At 36.7% G+C, this 20,837-nt stretch overlaps 1 long non-coding RNA gene across 1 annotated transcript; it reads right to left on the bottom strand.

The window, feature by feature from the left end:
• Window positions 1-6,735: 6,735 nt before the first annotated feature.
• LOC149784369 (uncharacterized) lies at window positions 6,736-7,617 on the bottom strand. The gene is made up of 2 exons (XR_016414131.1): window positions 7,441-7,617; window positions 6,736-6,843 (listed from the first exon to the last, which is right to left on the bottom strand). It is a non-coding gene; the product is annotated as an uncharacterized LOC149784369 (long non-coding RNA).
• Between the last annotated feature and the right edge of the window lie 13,220 nt (window positions 7,618-20,837).

Genomic DNA, 20,837 nt, shown 5'->3' on the forward strand with positions numbered 1-20,837 from the left:
CTAATTTAAGACAATTGCATATACATATTGCTGATGTAAGACAATTGCATATACATATTGCTGATGTAAGACAATTGCATATACATATTGCTGATGTAAGACACCTGCATTTACATAGTGCTGATGTATGGCACTTGAATATGTATGTGGCTGATGTAAAACACCTGTATATACACATGGCTGATGTAAGACAATTGCATATACATATTGCTGATGTAAGACAATGGCAAATACATATTGCTGATGTAAGACACCTGTGTTTACATATTGCTGATGTATGGCACTTGAATATGTATGTGGCTGATGTAAAACGCCTGTATATACACATGGCTGATGTAAGACAATTGCATATACATATGCCGGATGTAAGACAATTGCATATACATATTGCTGATGTAAGACACTTGAATATGTATGTGGCTGATGTAAGACACCTGTATATACACATGGCTGATGTAAGACAATTGCATATACACATGGTTGATGTAAGACACCTGTATATACACATGGCTGATATAAGACACCTGTATATACATATTGCTGATGTAAGACAATTGCATATACATATGCCGGATGTATGAGACTTGTAAATACATTTAGTCTGGATGCTTCTGTTCTGAGGGAAATAAATTAAGATTGCACAAAATGGTCAATTAAAATTATGTCTTAGATAACTTCTCGTGAGACTTAAACTGTCTCTAGTAGTCTTCAACTCGTTACCAAATTGGATATTTGCTTCATTTTCATTTTGTTGTCATACAGTGTTTGCTTATATTTTAAATGCTCTGTTATTACTTGTATACAAATAGCATTAGCAAATTTTTACGTACAAAATTGAAACGGCGCTGTTGATGCTAATTTAAACCGCTCTTCTGGATCCATAATTTTATATTATGGCTGTCTTTTTTCTTCCAGCATGTATGCAAGGACGGAGGAAAGAATGGTTTTGAATTACAAGAACACGAATGAAAGTAACTGTTTACAGCATTTGGAAGAATTCAATGAAATAAGTCTGTATGATAATCGTATGAATACAATGTAAACCCTAAATGCAATCACATCTCACCTCTGTGAAGACTATATTAGTAATAATTATTAATTATCATGCAAAAATGAAGTTAGATTATGCTAATGTTCATGACAATAGGTAGACTCCTGCAACAGGGCATATAGTTCATAAAGCAATGAAAAAGAGCATTCTCACATTGCACCAACATGTCATGAGCATATGCAAGGAAGCATATCTTGAGCTGAGACGCATCAGCTCAGTTCGCAAATATCTTTCAGTTGATTCCACTAAAACACTTGTGTGTTCATTAGTACTTTCAAGACTGGACTATTGTAACTCAATTCTGTCTGGTTCATCTCAATATCTGCTCCAGAAACTTCAAAAAGTTCAAAAAACAGCTGCTCGGATCATACTTAGAGTACCAAGATCAGAGCACACCTCCCCGCTGCTCTGTACCCTACACTGGCTATCCATTCGATTCAGAATCAAACACAAAATTTGTTCTCTGTGCTACGTTTCACTGTCGGACTCTAGTCCAACATACCTATCTGACCTCACCCATGTGTACACACCAGCAAGATACTTACGCTCCTCTTCTGACAATCGTATACTCATTATTCCCACTATGAAAACAAAGTCACATGGACAGTGTTCTTTTGCATACCAGGGCCCATGAATGAGGAATGAATTGCCCACTGAACTTAGACACAAAGACACAGTGATCACATTCAAGAGGGCTCTCAAAACTCACTTATTTCGACTGCAAGAACAAACTTAAAGACCTAATAATGTTTCCTACCTTAAATATTCTCTGCATGTTTTTTTTATGGTGTGTTTTGGTTATACAACTTGGTCAAAATACATATGGTGATGGGCTAATCTCGGATACTTAGCCCAGGTATAAGTGTACAATCATCATGATTCTTACATGAACAATTAAACCAAAGAATTTAATTAAAATGTAACAGCGTGCAAACCGGATGCGGAAAACCCCACGAGGTCATGCCCTAAACGCACACACTTAACCTAAGCCAGCAAGATGTGAAAAGTAACCTGCAGTGACCTTTTGTTTTGTAAGGGCATGGCACTAATTACTTATATCCAGTCTCCCGATTTCTACAAGAACAGTGTCTGAGAAATAAACCAAAACACACCACTGAACTAAGTAAGTAAAACATGAAATCTAGGTCACAGTAAATATTTTGTATTGTAAAACAAGAAATATAGGTCATAGTAAAACATTTTGTGTTGCAATACATGATCGCAAAGCTTTACTTAAGCCACTAGTGTGATATCTAGGTCACATTGATCTTAATTTCATATAAAATATGGTACTAATAGAGATGTATACAACTGTCTAGTTCGATGATTCTAGCATTAACATAGATGAGAAATAAATATAAAATGCAAATTTAACCAAAGTCAGTTATTCATGAATTATGGGTCACAATGACCTACTCTGGTGTGAGAGCGTAATATTCATAAATATAAATACACTATCCAGATATTATTACTCTTGGTATAACAATACCAAAAAACGTCATTCTGTTATAAACAAACATAATTTAATATAAGAGACTAAAATCGTCTAGTCTGATAATTCAAGCATGGACATCACTCGCGAAATATACCTAAAGCGCGAAATTTAACCGGTCAATAAACCTTGAAACATGGGTGACACTGTTGTCATTTTGTGACGAGGATCAAGATGCGTCACTTTGTCAACATTCGGATTCCAGGTATAACCGTATTTTTATAGCGTAGAGAAAAAAAAAAAGAACTGTAGCTAATAGCAAAGCATAGCCAAGACTATATTAATTAATGTACATGTATGCATAACAACGTTGTCCCATATAGCTCTCTTCCTAGGAGACGGGTACAATAAAACTGTTGTCTTTGATCAAGGATGTAAGGACAGTTGAGATCGGCAGTGAGGCTGTACATATAGTTTGTTTATGTTTTTATATATGTCTTCGCCAACGCCGGTGTAATGCAACAGCTTTCCTCTTTTACAGAAAGGTGAGATAATTATTATTTTGTTCGAAGATAGTGAGAATCCAGAATTGTTACAAGGAAAAGGGTTGTCAAACTGAAGGTTTTAGCTGAGAAGAAAAGACCGCTCCCCCATTATCACAAAGGTGACTAATCGTGTTGTTCACCTCCCTAAAAGGCAATAATTGTTTAATTATACAGAAATCAAAATGCTAGCAAAATCGATAATTAGTGTGCATCTGCTAGAATTATTCTGCATTCACATGTGGCTTAATGATTTAAAATTTAACAGCCTTGTCAAATCTGTAAATGCAATGCAATAAACGATAAACAGTTGATGAAAATGACACATGCTGTGACATGACGTAATGTGTTGGTTTTTATCCAAGGTAATCATTTAAACTTATAGACTTCTGGTAAGATCGATACGTTTGTTTTAAGGTGATTCGTTCTCTGTCGATATATTTTTTTAATACTGATTTCCATAAACCCACGTATCGACCTCTTTCAGTAATTGTTTTATTATATAAGTAACACATTTGCAAATACGTATCAATGAGTTCATTTTCATTTACTGTAAACATAATTATATGTTTCATAACGCTCAAAAATATTATGACAGTGCCAAGTATAATATCCGTTTCAGGTGATTTCCTAATGACTGCTCTTAACACAAAACTTCCACATGACGCAAACTAATTCCCCAATTTCTATCGTTTCCTAATCAACATAATGACTTAATTCGGATAAGTGCTGTAATGTGTATTTAATTTACAATGTATGCTTGACTTTTGTCCGTGATATTGATGGTAACGTTGTTGTCACCAGACTGTTGTATTGTCACATAATGTCTACCTGAGTTTTGTCGTAGTTATACATAGTAAACAAGATGATAATTAAAATATAAGTACAAGGCCTGAACTAGTTTACGAATGAGAGAATGTTGCCATTAGACAAGACCCACATCCTTGCTAGTTTGTTGTGTCGTAGGTCAGGTGATAGCCTGTATATAACGGACTAGGTAAACAAGGATTCATTCCTATTTTAATATCAGTCTGTGGAACCATTATTAGTTGTATTCAGATATAAACTGAGGAATCATTTAAACTATTCACTGGAATTACAAAGTTCTCAGTGAATTTTTGGAGTACTCTGAGATTAATGAGGGCTCATTTTTTAACATTTTGGATTATATCATTGTAATACGTCAAGAGATTCAAGACTATAGGAATTAGTTCAGAACATTCTATATTTTTGGACTTCTGATAGAATTTAGGATTTTTATTTGGGATTTAATTTACAATATTGTTCGTTCCGCTTAAATTGCGAATTCAATTATTTGTTGATTTTACTAAAAATTGTTGGATTTGCTACTTTATATTACATAGTTTAAGACCATATTGTCGTATATACGCTGAATTTTAAAAACTATTCAATTGCAACCACCGTCACTCGTATTTTAGAGGCGGTTTTATCGATCACTCATTTCAAACAATTTCTACGCTAAAGAAGTATTGTCTTAAATGTTCTTTTTCATTATGCGTCTACGATGCATGCGGGTCTGGTGAAATGAGATCACGTGACATTTGGTAAACCACCGATATATATATATATATATATATATATATATATATATATATATATATATATATATATATATATATATATATATGTGTGTGTGTGTGTGTGTGTGTGTGTGTGTGTGTCCGCTAACCAGATAGTTTAAAAAGCGTCATATTTGTGTCATGTTAATCGTAAATTAGCCATTAGGAGAAATGGTGTTGCAGTACTTGCAGAATATGACTTCCATCTACCGGGTGACAATACTGTTTGTCACATTTCAGACCTGAGTCGACTCGACACATTTTATTATATGAGGTATGATTTAAAATCCAGTATTAAATATGTCTCCATGCCGATTTAAACGATATGTAATTTTTGTCTTTTTGGAGCATGAACTATATACATTGCTCATAGTCCTTTCTAATATCGGGTTGGTTTTGAATATGACAATTAATGTATGTAGCATTCTTTTATTTTTTCTAAACTTTACTGAGGCAAAAAGGTTTTTGTTTCTTTCTTCAAGTGTTCGCTTAGACTGTAGATTAATGAGGAGAATAAAACCATCGGCATAACGATGGAAATTAAATCCTTTAGAGTATTTCATCAAACACAGTCATGGACGCAGATTTATAGGCAATACTAATCGTAAATTACACGAAATCCTGACAGAATGCAATGTGTTGGTAAACGAAAAAGAAACTACTCGAAGAGATATGCGGTGCACGAGTTACCTTTTGTTAGCTACAACGAACATTAAAGTACACGCAAGCAGAAACCGTATGTAATGTAAATTTAAAATGCCAGCGTGGATTGATTGACAGATAGATAAAAACAATGCCCCACCAGCATTTTCCAGGAATAGACAGCTTGCTATGGTTTCTCCAGCTTTACTTTACACGACTGAAGAACAGCCTTTCCTTAATTCTGTCTTTTGCTTCCAACACTGGTCCAGACATAGCTGATGTTTCTGTTTTATGGTAGGTCTATCTCAGAAAGGATTGATGGCAGGTAAGTAATGTATATTGAAATTGACAATCACTGCCTTCCTTAAATTCTCTTAATTCACTTCATAGACACAGGTTATATAGAGATTAAATTACACGTTCCTGTAAAACGACATTTTTTTTACCCGAGACTGTATAATACTTTTCTCTGCTTATCTTACCTATAGGAACAGTCTTAAACGACCTGATTCAGTTCTTATAAAGAAAAGACTTATCTAGACTTGCCAACAGTGAAACATTATTGAAACTTCAATGAATGAAATCAATACACAAATTGTTCAAATGAATGTTTAGGTTGACTTAGTTACCTTGTGAAAAACGAGGCAAAATTAGCAATACAAAGTGCACATATTTCTACAATATTAGCAAGTTGTTTTTGACTAAACGACCTTTGCAAACTTCTCTACTGGTGCTCTCGACGAACTTGAACTGGTTTTGACATACTATTCTTATCGTTTTAATGAATCCATCAGTATATGTGGCTGCTGTTGTTGCATTCTTTTACTGACAGCCTTTTCAACAGTTTATCGTGCGCTTTATTCTAGCATGAAGATCGTTAAACTTTGCATACATAAATTAAGTTTATCAAGCGATGAATTTGGCTGGTATTACCATGAATAGAAAATCGCAAAGAGTTATAGAAAACTGCTTGAAATATATATACCAAATTCGACAAAGCGGCCCAAGACATTAAGATCTTGGAGACTTGTACGAAATAATGTTTTTACCATCATTATGTTTCCGATTTTACTAAACAGAAACAAAGGCTTCTTTTTAACAGTCGCTTGAATGTTTTTAATCTAAATTTAGCGGGTATCACCATTTAATTGTTGTCTTTTAACCCAGGCAACCCACTCAAGTGCTATCACATTTGGCTTTATAGGCAGAATGGGTCCGGTCAGCAACCTCCGGTTCACTTGGATCTCTCACTGACTTTTTTTTGGGACATTATACAGTATAGTCTGGAAAACTCGTGAGATTTAGGTTAACTTTAACCGAGAAAACCCGAACCAGATCTTGAATGAAGCACATTAAGGTGCAGCAATTCTGAACATGTTGATGCCATAAATAATTGACATATGACATGAATTATTCCTCATTTGAATGAATTGTATTGAAATATTGAATATAGATTCTTCATACAAACAAGCAATATTCAGAACAATGGAAGAAGGAAACCTTATTTATTTTTCAAAGATTGATCTTTGCCCGCACCAACACCGTTCTTGGCGGAACACTCTGGTCCTAAGCAATTCCCATCGCTAGCAGAGGAAGCTGAAAATTATAGAGAATGAGACTGAATATTCAGTGTAATGGTGTGTTTATATAGGACATAAATTAAACTTTATCATTCTGTTCTACAGTACAGTAAGACGTCCATTATCCTGGTTCAAGACAAAGTTTTCAGTATATTTAATTTTCGGATAACTTATGCATTTGTATGGAATAAATCATGCCATCTCAGACGCTTCAATAGTTCTTGTGAGTAATAAAAGCGAGTCCGTAAAATGGACTCTGAAACATAACATCCAATGGTAAAACCGTCACAATATATGTGTATAACGTAGTAGTTTTGTTTCATGTCCGGGATGAGTGGAAGAAAGGGAAGGAGTGACTAATTCGTTTTATGCCAATATTAAGACAGTCAGTCGAATGAGGTAATCATTTCGGAACATAAACACTTGACGGGCTTTAATGTTGCCATGGAAAAGCCAAAGCAGTTAGCCTGGTATGGTAAGGGTTCAAACTGACACTCTTCTGGTCACGAGGCCGGCACGCCAACTCTCAGCCTCTGTGGCTCCTTTAACATAATACAAGGCATTGATTCAAATAAATATAGAATATAAATATCCAGTACTCATATTCATATACCTTCGGGTGTGGCTTGCATTCCGCCCATGTTTAGAGGCCCTGCGCCTCCCATCCCCCCACCAGCCGCGGCCATTACGCAGAATGGTCCGGTGCATCCACCGCCACTACCACCGCCACCACCACCACCTCCGCCCATTCCAGACCCTGCGCCACCACTAACTGCCATCATAAAGGGACTAAAACCTGAGGAAAATAGTTATCATTGAGCAGTGACGTGTACATACACAAATTACCCGAAGATTAGCATTCAGTTAGAGGGTCCTCTTATTTATACACAGGAATATTGTGGACGAGACAAAACAGTTTTTGTGATCCTAGAATCACAATATATTTTCGGACCATTACACATTATTTGCCCGCAAAGATACAATAACTTGTGTGTTAAGTCTGAGTGCATGTTTTTGCACTATTATTTATCGTACACTAGATTCACTTCCCATAAAAGAGTGTTTGTAAAATTCAATATTCCTAAACACAGTCCCTTTCTCTTTATCCTCAACCCCACCATCAATTTGTGCCAGTAGGATAATGTCCCCGTGAGTAAAAATTATCTTAGGAGCAAATTTAATTGCACATCGGAATGCGTCTTTTCATGCACAGCGTGTGTGTGATTTTGATTTTTAACGTTGCTTTACCGATTTTTCAGGCATATCGCTACGATGTCTACAGTGAGCAATTTATAGTGATGCCTAGCTTTGAAGCATCATGCCGTAGACATGTAGCATGATGTCCCACCCAGTCACATTATCCTGACACCAGGCCGACCAGTCCTAACACTAACCTCTTAATGCTGAGTGCTTAGCGAGGCAGCATTTGGTACTATTTTATAAGTCTTTGACATGTCTCGGTCGGGATTCGAATCCACGACCTCCCACATCCTAGGCGAACGCTGTAATCACTCGACCACCGGTGCGGCCCAGTAAGTACATTTCATTACGGGGTAGGGATGACAATAGTTCCTAAATGATAACCCTGGAACCTGAACTTCATGACTGAGGCGCTTGATTCAAAACAATTTATTTGATGTGTGTTAAACTGGTCGGTGAACACGCATACAGACACACAGACACACATTTTTCAGACATGTTAGTCTCATCATTTTAGGAGTTAGTTTACACTTTCTTAAACCACCACAGCCTTGCCCAAGGCGGCAGAAGTAGTAAATAGGGATTTGAGATCAACAACCTGACATTTTACTTCATCACGAAGAAGTAACGTATTTGTTGGACCTAGGGTATAGTTGAGGGTGGGTTTAGACATGCCTCTGACGATATGATATCAAAGCAGGTGAGCGACTATCACTAACACACCAGTTAGAGACGCGGTGTGTCTAAGGCATACCGTTATGGACAGCCTAAAACGTAAGCGAGAAGACATAGTGGAAGAGGGGTTTTCTTGCGAGGAAGGTATTCAGATTAGAAGATTATCATGGATAGAAGTATGAGGAATGCATCTAACCATCAGAAGTATTTGATCTTTGATAACCCATTTTCATCAATCGTTTATATTTATTTAACTCGCCTAGGAATCACGGACCTTACCGATAAGACTGGGCCATTACCTTACGCGTTATGGATATTGAATTTCACCGACTTCCATAGCTTTCATGCCCAAACTACTTTAGTATCTCAGAATAATAACTTATGAAGCATGTAGATAGGCTCGAGGACTCTAAAAAACGGACCAGTTCGGAAGAGAATGCGACCTGGTTAGGGCTAGAGGTCGGTGTCACTCTGGGGAACAGCGGCTGCTCAAAGGCAACACACGCTGCTGCCGGCGCGATGTACAGGTTAAGAAGATTTCACAATTGCATCAAACGTTGGATCTCTAAATGGACCTCGTCCGTTGCACGGACGATCAAGCTCTCTTTTGCCGCCCCACTGAGAGATCGTGCAGCGTGTGCCATCTATACGTTTGCCATGATCACATTCTTAGCCACTTCATACTTGTCGCACTCGTTGAGGATAAGCCAGAACTCTTTCTCGCTAATGGAACAGTTGTACAGCGCCAGGATGTCCAGGATGGTGCTGAGCTTGTTTACTCGAACCATCATGGGCCGTGACCTCGTCCTACCCAAGCCGGAATGGAAACGCGCTGACCACGATATGCCGAAGGTACTCCTGCATCAAAAGGCGGTATTTTTTGTCGTCATTGGACGCTTTTATGCCAGCTGACTCCATTGTGTCGTCCTCGGAATTACCACGCCTGTCAGCCTTGACTTTTCTCTATTTCCGTTGTTTCTAATTGCGGAAGCCAAATCGATAAATGTGGCCAAGGCATCGGTGGTCTTGACGTTGAGGCTCTGCATCGGTGGCCTCGGATGGCGTCCCCGGTCCACATTTACGTGAATTGAGAGTGCATCCCAGGATCCGTTGTCGTGGAGTCCGTAGAGCTGTGCAAGATAGAAAGCCACACCGCGGATGGTGATGGCATTGCTGATGCTGCTGAGGATACCCCAATGACTATTTGTGTCACCGCTGCATTTGCAGTTCCACCGACCGCCGAGGCGCCTGCCATGAAGCACACATGGACGCACCCACAGACACCAAAACTGTAGCCACATATTGGAATAAATCAAATGGCGGTTGGTCGTCTCTTCGCGAGCATCCGTAGATATATACAGGCATGGTACGAGCACGAGCACCGTAGCTCTACGAAATCCGTAAATTCATTCGTGATCATTACGGGATCTGTATACTCGATGACTGTACCACCGTAGAGAGTAATCTTCGCACCCGCCGAAAAAGAGATGTAGCAAAACATTAACTAGTAATAAGTAAGAATTTGGTAAATGTTTATAGTGATGGGGGTCCAACAGTAAAACAATGCAAGACATCGACCATGACAGTCACGATGGGAAAGTAGCAGGATTTTTATTTTTACCCACCCAATTTCATTCCAGACACCTGGGGTATTTTCGTTTTATATATGGGCGATTGCTTCCATGTGTCGGTATTACTATGGTCCAGGTACTTGCTGATATTTTTCTTTTTAAAACAAATTATAAAAATAAAATTTTCAGTCATACAGAATGGTTCTCGTACAGGGATATAAAATTAACATGAAAAGATTAACCGTAACGCTTAAATCAGATTTAAACTGGGTGAGTGGTGAAATACTCACTATTAGTATATTACTCACGGACCGTTTTGTCGCATTGTTTTAATGTACAGGAAAACACTCAAAAGTATTTATGTGAGAACCCGACTTATATGATTTTGTCGACTACATAAAATTCAAGCTGACCTGAAATTCTATCTTACTTTTTTCTTAGTCAAGTACCTGCAGATACTTGAACCGAAATACAATCAAATACTTCGACTTTCTCTGGGAACCTTTTAGACTTCTGGTTTAGAATGCTTCTGAAACTGGAACTTCGGTACACTACAAAACTATCTTTAAATGTGTCCAATCCTAGCAGCAGAGAGGGTGAACAGACCACTTAGGGGAATGGTCACCCTGTGTTTGGACCAAAAAAAATAGTGACCACTCATAGAGGTCAATTACCACGTCTACGATTATTGTTTGTCCCAAACAGAATTGTAGACGCCCCTCTCTGCTGCTATCAATATTGGGAATCATCATCTGAATCATGGGAATCTTCATCTGTTTCATCTTTATTTGTTCTATGTTTCAAGTAATATTCAAGTTCTGATGGTGGTTTTTCTATTTTGGGATTTATGTTTTTTCTTTTTCTGTAATAGTTCATCAAACTTCTGTATTGATCTCCACCACAATTTTTGCAAATCTGATATGATCCTCTAACGCCGTTGTTACATCCAACACATCTTCGTGGACCAGCATGAGGATTTTTCTTTATAAGATAATTATGTTTCTTGCAATATTCTCCACGGCATTTTTTGTTACAATTGTTAGTGGTTCCTTGACGCAGCCACGCACAGTTGTTCATTATATTAATGATATCTGTTTAATTAAATTTAATTTTATCATCACCCCTGTTACCCAAATATTTTATCAATACCCACACGATATCTTGTTCTTGGATCATGTAAATTTATTGTTATAAATCCATGCGGAGTAGCTTGCGCTCGTGAGAAGAAATTTTTGAATTTAATTATATCCATGTCACCACCACACCAAGTTTGATGAATATTTCGCAACATGTGTGTGTCTACGCCATTAAACACAACTAAAATGTTGCAGTTGTCTCTGATCACCTTCGGAATTTGTGTATATCGTTGAGTAATATAGATCACGTCTGTATTTTTGTGTCTCCCTCGGGAAAATATTCTGGCTGGATTTGATTGTTTATCTAGCATCACATCGTCGTATACAACTAAATTATTAATAAATCCGTCTATGGAATCTACGGATGGTGCTTCATCAATATCGGTTATAAACTCTATAACATCATTATCCTCATCCAGTAATCGCGCGTTTTCATTGAAATCTTTAAGTACATCATAACATCGCTGATCATCAACGGATGGTGCTACTAAATATAATTTATCCCATTTCAACCATCTCATTATCAGATTAAGTAATAATTGCGTCTTACCCGATCCAGATGGTCCTATGATAATCATTCTGATGGAATTCGGTAGCGCAGGATGATGCTTAACTGGCTCTCGCTGCCGAGTTGCTGAGAAATCAATTATATCCATATATATTATAACATGAATTTATATTGTTTACGCTGTAAAGCTAAAACTCCAACTATTGATTTAGCCACGGTTACAACAAAAAACAAAAAAATAGCGTACGGTGGAAAATGTTCTATGTGCTGTAGAAAGAAATTTTCATTTTTACCTAATAAGCGCGGTGGTGATATTGCTAATTTGATGTCAAAGTTTCCAGGTGCTCCATGGGCTAAATACAGCGGAGAAAAACATCTACCAGGATATAATTATTGCGGTCCTGGTACTCGACTCGATATCAGGCTCGATGATCAAGATCAACCAAAACCAGGCGAGGAACCAATAAACGCTATTGATCGAGCTTGTCATGCTCATGATGTAGCTTATAAAAGTCAAAATCTACAAGATAGGCATATTGCAGATGTAAAATTAATTCATTCATTAAATTCTATAAAAAATAAAAATATTAGAGAATCATTAGCTAATTGGTTAGTAAGATCCTCGATGAAAGGTAAATTAGCGATTGGGGCTGGTAATTAATAATGGAATCAATTTATTATTCACCGAGAGGATACTGGAGAGGCAAAGCAGCAATTGGTAAACTCGCTGATGCAGCGGCGGTTAAACATTCTACTGCTAGCGCGTGGTTGTCCAGGCAGGCAATATGGCAAATTTATCTACCGCGTCCTAAACAAATTCAGTACTCGTATTTCGATGTCAGTGTTCCTAATGAAGTTCATCAAGCTGATATTCTGTTTTTACCGCATGATACTGTGCGTGGAAAAACGTACAAATACGCGCTAACCGTAGTTGATGTTGCAAGTAGATATAAAGAAGCAGAGCCGCTATCAGCGAAAACATCATCTGAAGTAGCCGATGCGTTTGAACGAATTTATCAACGAGGACTCGGACCACAAGGTGGTCTACGATGGCCACAGCTACTACAGGTTGATCCTGGTAAGGAATTTCTTGGTCCAGTATCATCGCTGATGAAACAACATAATACCAAAATACGACGAGGTCATACTGCAATTCACCGTGATCAAGCAATTGTTGAGCGATTTAATCGAACACTTTCTGAGCGGTTATTTGGATATCAATACGCGAGGGAATTTATTCAGGATAAAAGATCTCGCGAATGGGTGGCAAGATTACCAGGCGTGATAGCTGCATTAAATAATGAGATCACACGAACAACCAACATGAAACCCACTAGCGCGGTCACAAAAAAAAATATACCAACACAACGAAAAGATGTTGGAAAACAAAAAATATTAGGTGATGTCACAGTCAGATATTTATATGAGCCTGGTGAACTTGAAGGTGGTAAAGCGAGAGCAACTGATCCTATTTGGAGTGTTACCACACACAAAATATCTACCGTGACAAGATCCACTGGAAGAAATGTAGGCGTTTCCAGACCTGCAATCTACAGATTAGATTCGGCCGCTCCTCAACGTGGATTTACACGTGAACAACTACAAATAATTCCCGCGGATACACAACTACCACCGCGATCACTCCGGTGATTTCGATCACTTAACTAGCACTAGCGCCTCTACGTCGATTACACTCAAGACAGGTTAACATGGTATTTTCTCGTGTATGACCGCGACTATTATCTTTTCTATCTACGGTAAATTGTCTTGAATCATTACTCGAATATCGCCATAACATTATACAATTACAACTTGCGCAATGATTGTTCTGCTGCTGTTTTAACTTAATAATAAATTCAACATCAAGATCAAAGTCGCGTTTATTTTTTTTATCAGATTGTTTGTATCCGATTAATTTTTTTCTTATTATATCATCATCGATGATGTTAAATTTATCAACGATTTCAGGAATTATAATTCTACGTAATTGAGATATATTTCTGACCCTCGATACCGCCAAATAAACTAAATTTGACCACTCGATGCGATCGTCTACAATCCAGACTCGTGTATCAGAAATAGTTAATCCCTGAGACGAGTGGATTGTCATAGCGTATCCCAACACCCATGGAGATTTGTCAGCGTTTATTGCATCTTCGACCACACTGATATCAACGGCGACAATATCATTTAATACGAGATTCTGTTTCCTTGACTCTGTCAAGGGTCTTGGAATATCAACATTAATATTCTGTTTTCGTGTATCTGATGGTCTATAACACAACGGTACGGGTAATTCTGAATATTGTTCTTTATGTAGTTGAAATAACTGTTGTTGTAAAGCGTCTCTGATTATTTTTCTACTTGCTACGATCAAATCGTTGGGTCTCCATGAGTTCAAAAAATCACTCATTGATGTCTCTGAGATCACTCCACGTATTATTTCACACTGAATTTTGTTTGATTGTAATCTGATTAATTTTTTGAACTCCTTCAAATTTGCATCAAGAGCTCTATGATCATCATCTATTTCTTCGTAATAAGCGACGAAATTTTTTAACCAATCATGTGGAGATGGTCCAACAAAAGGCGGAGGTTGACCATGATCGCCACACATTATTATGGCGGTATTTTTCGTCAACAACCAATCAAGAAACATTTTTAATGTATCCAATGAGACCGTGCATATCTCACCCCAAATAATTATTTTAGGTATATATTTTTCTCCCATCCGTTCAGGCGTCCATGTATCTCCGCGCCACCGAAAGAAACTATGATACGTGCACGATTGTACTTGCCGCTGTTTCATCTCACGTGCAAGTCTATGTGTGGGTGTCAGCACGATTATATCTGAATTTCTAAAAACATTAATCGTTCGAGTTGTTTTGCCGCATCCACCAGGTCCATTGAGATATACTGTCTTATATCTGGTTATTGGATCACTCAACGATGGTGCCTTCGACATTTCTGATATTTTATTACCCTCACGATAAAAATCTCTCACTGGAACATCTGCTGATTCTACATAATTGTGTAATAGTTCCTTTTTTATTCTCCACGAACCCCATCGTTCATCATTACTTGTAAATTTCATAACAGGTTCTAAATATTTACTTGAAATATAAAACGAATCTGTTGCGACTCTGACTGCGGTCTCAGGAAATCTATTAATCATCGATAATAAATTTATAGAAACATAAGCCAACATGGAAGATCTTAGATGAGTATATTGCGGGGATACGTCATTTATGTAACTAACGATCGTACCTAATTTTGTTCCGTCGGATAAATAAACACTCTCTCGATTTACAAACGTATTTTTCGCCGTTGTATCAGCGATTATAAAATCGTACTCGGCATCATCTAAAATTAATCGTGCGTGATGTCTTTTATAATCATATGCACCACCTTGAGTAAATTTACCTATAATTTTTCTACCGAGATCTTTTGCGGTTTTGAGTTTATTAGGAATATCATCTTCGGAAACATCCTTAAACTCGCTGATAACTTCAGAATCTGACATGGGCAACCAAACTTTGGTCTGTGCATGATATGATATAATTGCCTCACTGACCACCAACGATGTCAGTATCGCACAATCTAGCATATATCGCAACAAAACTATAGGTGCCCAACGTTTTTCACAAAAATGTCTGCCAAACCAAACATAACAAATCTTGTGAAGATTTTCGTTAAACTCGAACGACTCAATACAGGCGAATCCAGTCAGATCAAAATCAGGTAATGGTCCATTAATTGCCACTCGCGTCATCTCGTTTGTTGGGTGACCAAATCTTTCAAAGTACGTAGAACAATCTCCGTATCCCAGAAAACTTCCTGGATAACATGCAACCATATCAACCGAAATAACATCGTTGTAATTGTATTTGGTATTCCATAATCCGCCATGTCCATATTCGACGCAACTTGCGCGTACGTCCTCGAGTAAATCAAATCGTGTTGGTTTCCATGAATTTCGTTCTCTGGCGAAATGAGCCGCAACAGATGGAACGGTAAAACAATTAGTTAGTAATTTGTCAGTATTTTCCGCGTGCTTGCACTGTAAAAACGTCGCAAGATTTTTCATCTCGTCATGGAGGGATTCTGTGCGATATATTTCACCGTTCGGTTTGACAAACTGATCAAATTCACCCTCCTCATTACTTTTAAATAACCATACCGATACAGGATCGGTTTTACTTATTTCGTTGATAAAATCAAACATACTATCTGCCCCAGAATTATCTGTGGGGTAAAATCTAACAGTTCGATCACGTGGAAATATTGTTACCGCGTTAGTCCATGCGTGCGCGTTATGATCGATAATATTTATTGGAGCTCCCTTCGATTTATATTTCGACTGGTACAGTACTTCTCCCGTTATTGTCGCCACAGTTATTGGAAATTTTAATATTTTTCCTAACTCAGCAACATCTTTTATTGTAGCACCGGTATCCTTAACTGAATCAGCCCACGAGTTTATTTTTTCACGCCTTAAATCAGTTAATCCATTTCCACGCATCGCGTTTGTAAAGTGTTCTATTACTCGTTCAGCCACACAATTTAACCTTGAAAATTTCATCGGCGCTAGTTTATCAACGTTAGGTTTTTTATTTATCTCATAGATTCCATAAATAACCGCCGTTACAGGATATGCTCGCTCATAATACGGTTTGTCAATACCAGTCAATAGACCCGGTCTGGAATTTTTACTTAATATGATAGTTTTATTATTACCAAGGATAGGATCATATTTATCACGGATAATCCAACTACCTGTTTCTGTTAATACAATAAATTTTACTCTGAAGAAATATTTTTGATTGCCCTCGTATTCAGCGATGTAGTTAATGATAGTTGCCGCTCGTTTGTCATTCATTGTAGCATCCTTGACAGTGTTGCGTATAATCTTGAACGTTGACCATGTATGAGATGCACCATCCGTGTAAAATTCTTTCTTGGCGTCGTGAATTTTCGAGATCAAACTTTTATTTTTCGGATCAACCAAATCTCGCACTGGCAAGTCAGAAGATAATCTGTCATGGTTGAATTTATATTTAACAGGCCTAGTTTGGGATAATCTCTCAAACTCGTTCATATAATTAAAACAAATATTTAAATAAAGAAAATTATATATATATATACAATGTCTCAATGTAGATGGTTGATGATCGGCTCAGTAAATCGATGCAACAAATCCTGTAGAAAGGAATTTTGTTGGATGCACTCACAAAACATACGACGAGGAAGTCTAGGACCAATACCATGTCTACGGTGTGGTATTGGAGTGCGAGGAAAGACAGAATTATGTGGGAAGTGCGGCGGAAAACGGTTCAGAGAGCTTAAAAGATATTATGACAAAAAAAATAATAGCGGTGAAAACGCTATAAAATCCGTGAGGGATTATATATCAAGATTTCAGACAAACAATGATTTAAACATATAATATTATTATAATGGAGCAAAATATATTTGTCCCACATCCTGTCATAACAAACTATGAATCAAATATTAATGGTATCATCAGACACTGCAAGTTGAAGAGACAAGTTGGTTATATTAATAATTTTGGTTATCTTAGATTTACAGTTGGGAAGAAACATTATTTCTGTCATAGATTTACATACGAGTGTCACAAGGGTTTGATCAATGACGGTCTTGTTATTGATCATATTGATGGAAATCCTCAAAACAATAATTTATCCAACCTTCGTGTTGTCACATACAGCGAGAATAATACACGTGGAAATACAGGAAGATGTAAGACAATCGGAAAGAGGGCGGTAATTTCCACAAACATGGAAACTGGCAAAGAAAATATATTTCGTTCAATGCATTCAGCGGCGAAATATTTTGATATTCACTCGCAATCAGTACAAAGAGCGGCAGAAAATATATATAAAACAGCTTTTTCGAAAAAATATAAACAGAAAATTATCTTTAAGTATCAATAACTATCATCACCACATTATTAACTATCATCACCACATTATTAACTATCATCACCACATTGAATTAATTTTTTTAATTTATGTCACAGTAGGTCCTCCATACACTACTGAATTTTTGATTATATAAGGGGAGATTACTTTGTAATATATAGTTTTCTTCGTAGATGGTTGGTTTTTTATGATCGTAATTAGTCAGTTTAACTAATTACATCGTAACTAATTACTCGTAGAAGTATTATTTATGTTTTTTAAATATTTCCCCATCATACAACATTACGAGAGATCATGATAATGTTATTGATCCGTAGGAAGCTGTGTGCGGAACAGAAACCGTTGTCATGGTAATCGACCTGCAGTTGTGTGTTCATGCCACTGTTATTATTGATTCTCAGTCTGCTTAGGAAACCCGCTACAAATACAGAAACTGTTGTTTATTGATTCTCAGTCTGCTTAGGAAACCCGCTGTTATGAATACAGAAACTGTTATAAATACAGAAACTGTTATTATTCAGAAACTGTTATAAATACAGAAACCGCTACAAATACAGAAACTGTTATTATTCTGAAACTGTTATAAATACAGAAACTGTTATTATTCAGAAACCGCTACAAATACAGAAACTGTTATTATTCAGAAACTGTTATAAATACAGAAACTGTTACTATTCAGAAACCGCTACAAATACAGAAACTGTTAAATACAGAAACTGTTATGATTCAGAAACCGCTGTTTAGTGTAAATATTGGTTCCTTAGCTATATAGCTAGCTATATATAGCTAGCTATATATTAACTTCCGAAACATATGTTCGTAACAATGTTTGATAGCTCGATCAGTATGGTATTGGACTGTGACGCTCGCGGTCCAGGATCAAACCCCCATGGCTGACAATTTGTCGGTGGTGTACGCATAATTGCGATTTTTATAATAGTGGGGGGAACCGCAAGAACCCCCCCGCTCAGCAAATTCCCAACCACAATATTGACTTGTGGTTGATACCTATTTTTCGTATCACCCACTGGATTAATTATTATGGGTGGGTTTTTGCTGAGCGTACCTTAATTAAGTTATATGTTTGTGCTGTCCCTGAAACATCCCGACGAACTCGAAGGGGTTCTGGGATATTTTTTTTTATTTTAAAGATTCATATATTATAAAATGAACCATGAAAATATCAATGATGTAATTGTCGCTATTAAAAAATTGAAAAAGATGGAATTAATATATCTGATGAACTTAATCCTGAAAAAATAGTTTCTGACTTTGAGATTTTACAAGAACGTAAAACCATGGGGACACACACACTATCATCTGAATACAGGCTCATGAAACGGATTCAATCGGCAATGTTTCAGTCGCTAGCTACCGTAGAAGATGATCATGTGAAGGAGTTCGTTCCTCTTTCTACCGCCGTAGAAAGAATTAAATCTTTATTATCCCACGAGTATGAGGCAAAGAAAACGATTAGTACTCGCATAAGACTATTAAGAAAAATAATGTCAGAAGGTAACTTCGTTACTGGTGAAACGATCCAAAGTAACCTCGTTACTGGTGAAACGATCCAGAGTAACCTCGTTACTGGTGAAACGATCCAAAGTAGTAATTTTGAAGATGACTGAGATCTTTGATCAGAAATATTATTTCTGAATTTGATGGGTTAGTAATTTGTTTTTTTTTACTGAAATTTAACAAATTTGTACAAATTTCTTAATTTTGACAACCATTTACCCCATCAAAAGCATAAAATTGTACAAATTTCTTAATTTTGACTACCATTTACCCCATCAAAAGCATAAAATTGTACAAATTTCTTAATTTGAGTACCATTTACCCCATCAAAAACATAAAATTGTACAAATTTCTTAATTTTACAAATTATTTATTTCTGAATTAATTTATTTATTTACTGAATTAATTTTTTTTTTTTTTACTAAAATCAAGAAAAATGCACGAATTACTTGATTCTGACGGGGTAGTTGGTAGTCAAAATCAAAGAAAAATGCACGAATTACTTGATTTCTGACGGGGTAGTTGGTAGTCAAAATCAGGAAAATTGATCAATTTCGTTGTATTTTAGTAAAAAAAAAAATAAAAATCTCAGTAAAAATAATATTATTAATAAATAAAATTAATTTATAATAAATAAAATTTATTAGGAACAATTTGACAAGGTTAGAACTTTCTTATTTCTGACGGGGTAGTTGGTAGTCAAAATCAAGTAATTCGTGCATTTTTATGTTTCTGAGGGGGTAGTTGGTAGTCAAAATCAAGTAATTTGTACAATTTCAGTAAAAATCAGGAAAATTAATAAATCCTATCTTTTTTGTGAAAGAAATTTTAATTTTACTTTCATCGACTAGCTTTTTTAGTTGCCTGGGCCGATTAATTTGTACCAAACACAAATTTGTGCTAGTAATAATAAAATATTTTTTTAAGTTGATCGAATTTGATTCTGAAGATCTACGACAAAAGTCCTTAGACAGAAATCCTTACGACGGAAGTCTTACGACAAAAGTCTTACGACTTTACATACAGATTTATTACAAGCTCTTCTTCACGTATGTCAATTAAGCGATTAAGGTGGTCTGTGAGTTTAAAATTGATTCGCGTTAACATATTATTGTGACACCGTAAATACACAGGATTAGTTGGTTCTTGCACGATTAAACTTCCAGGGGGAACTTGTGGTGTGAACGTGTACAGGATGTATCCTTGTTGAGCTTGATTTGATCTTCCGAGATCTATTTGATAGCTGCCATCGATTACGTCACAAACCAGATTGACCGCGACCGTCGGTGTTATATTAACGATCCCCGGGGATACGTGTCTTCCGCCGCCATGTGGATCATTATCATGTCTAAGAACGGTTGGATATGGTGCTAGTTTTTTCCACGCATCGAGTATTTTAGGAAAGTTTTCGTTGATAAGATCGTTTAATAATTTTACTAGTTCTCCAGCATCAATCCCCG

The sequence above is a fragment of the Sinohyriopsis cumingii genome, chromosome 14, assembly GCF_028554795.1.
Source record: "Sinohyriopsis cumingii isolate HCF-2022 chromosome 14, ASM2855479v2, whole genome shotgun sequence".
In the NCBI taxonomy this organism is placed as follows: Eukaryota; Metazoa; Mollusca; class Bivalvia; order Unionida; family Unionidae; genus Sinohyriopsis; species Sinohyriopsis cumingii.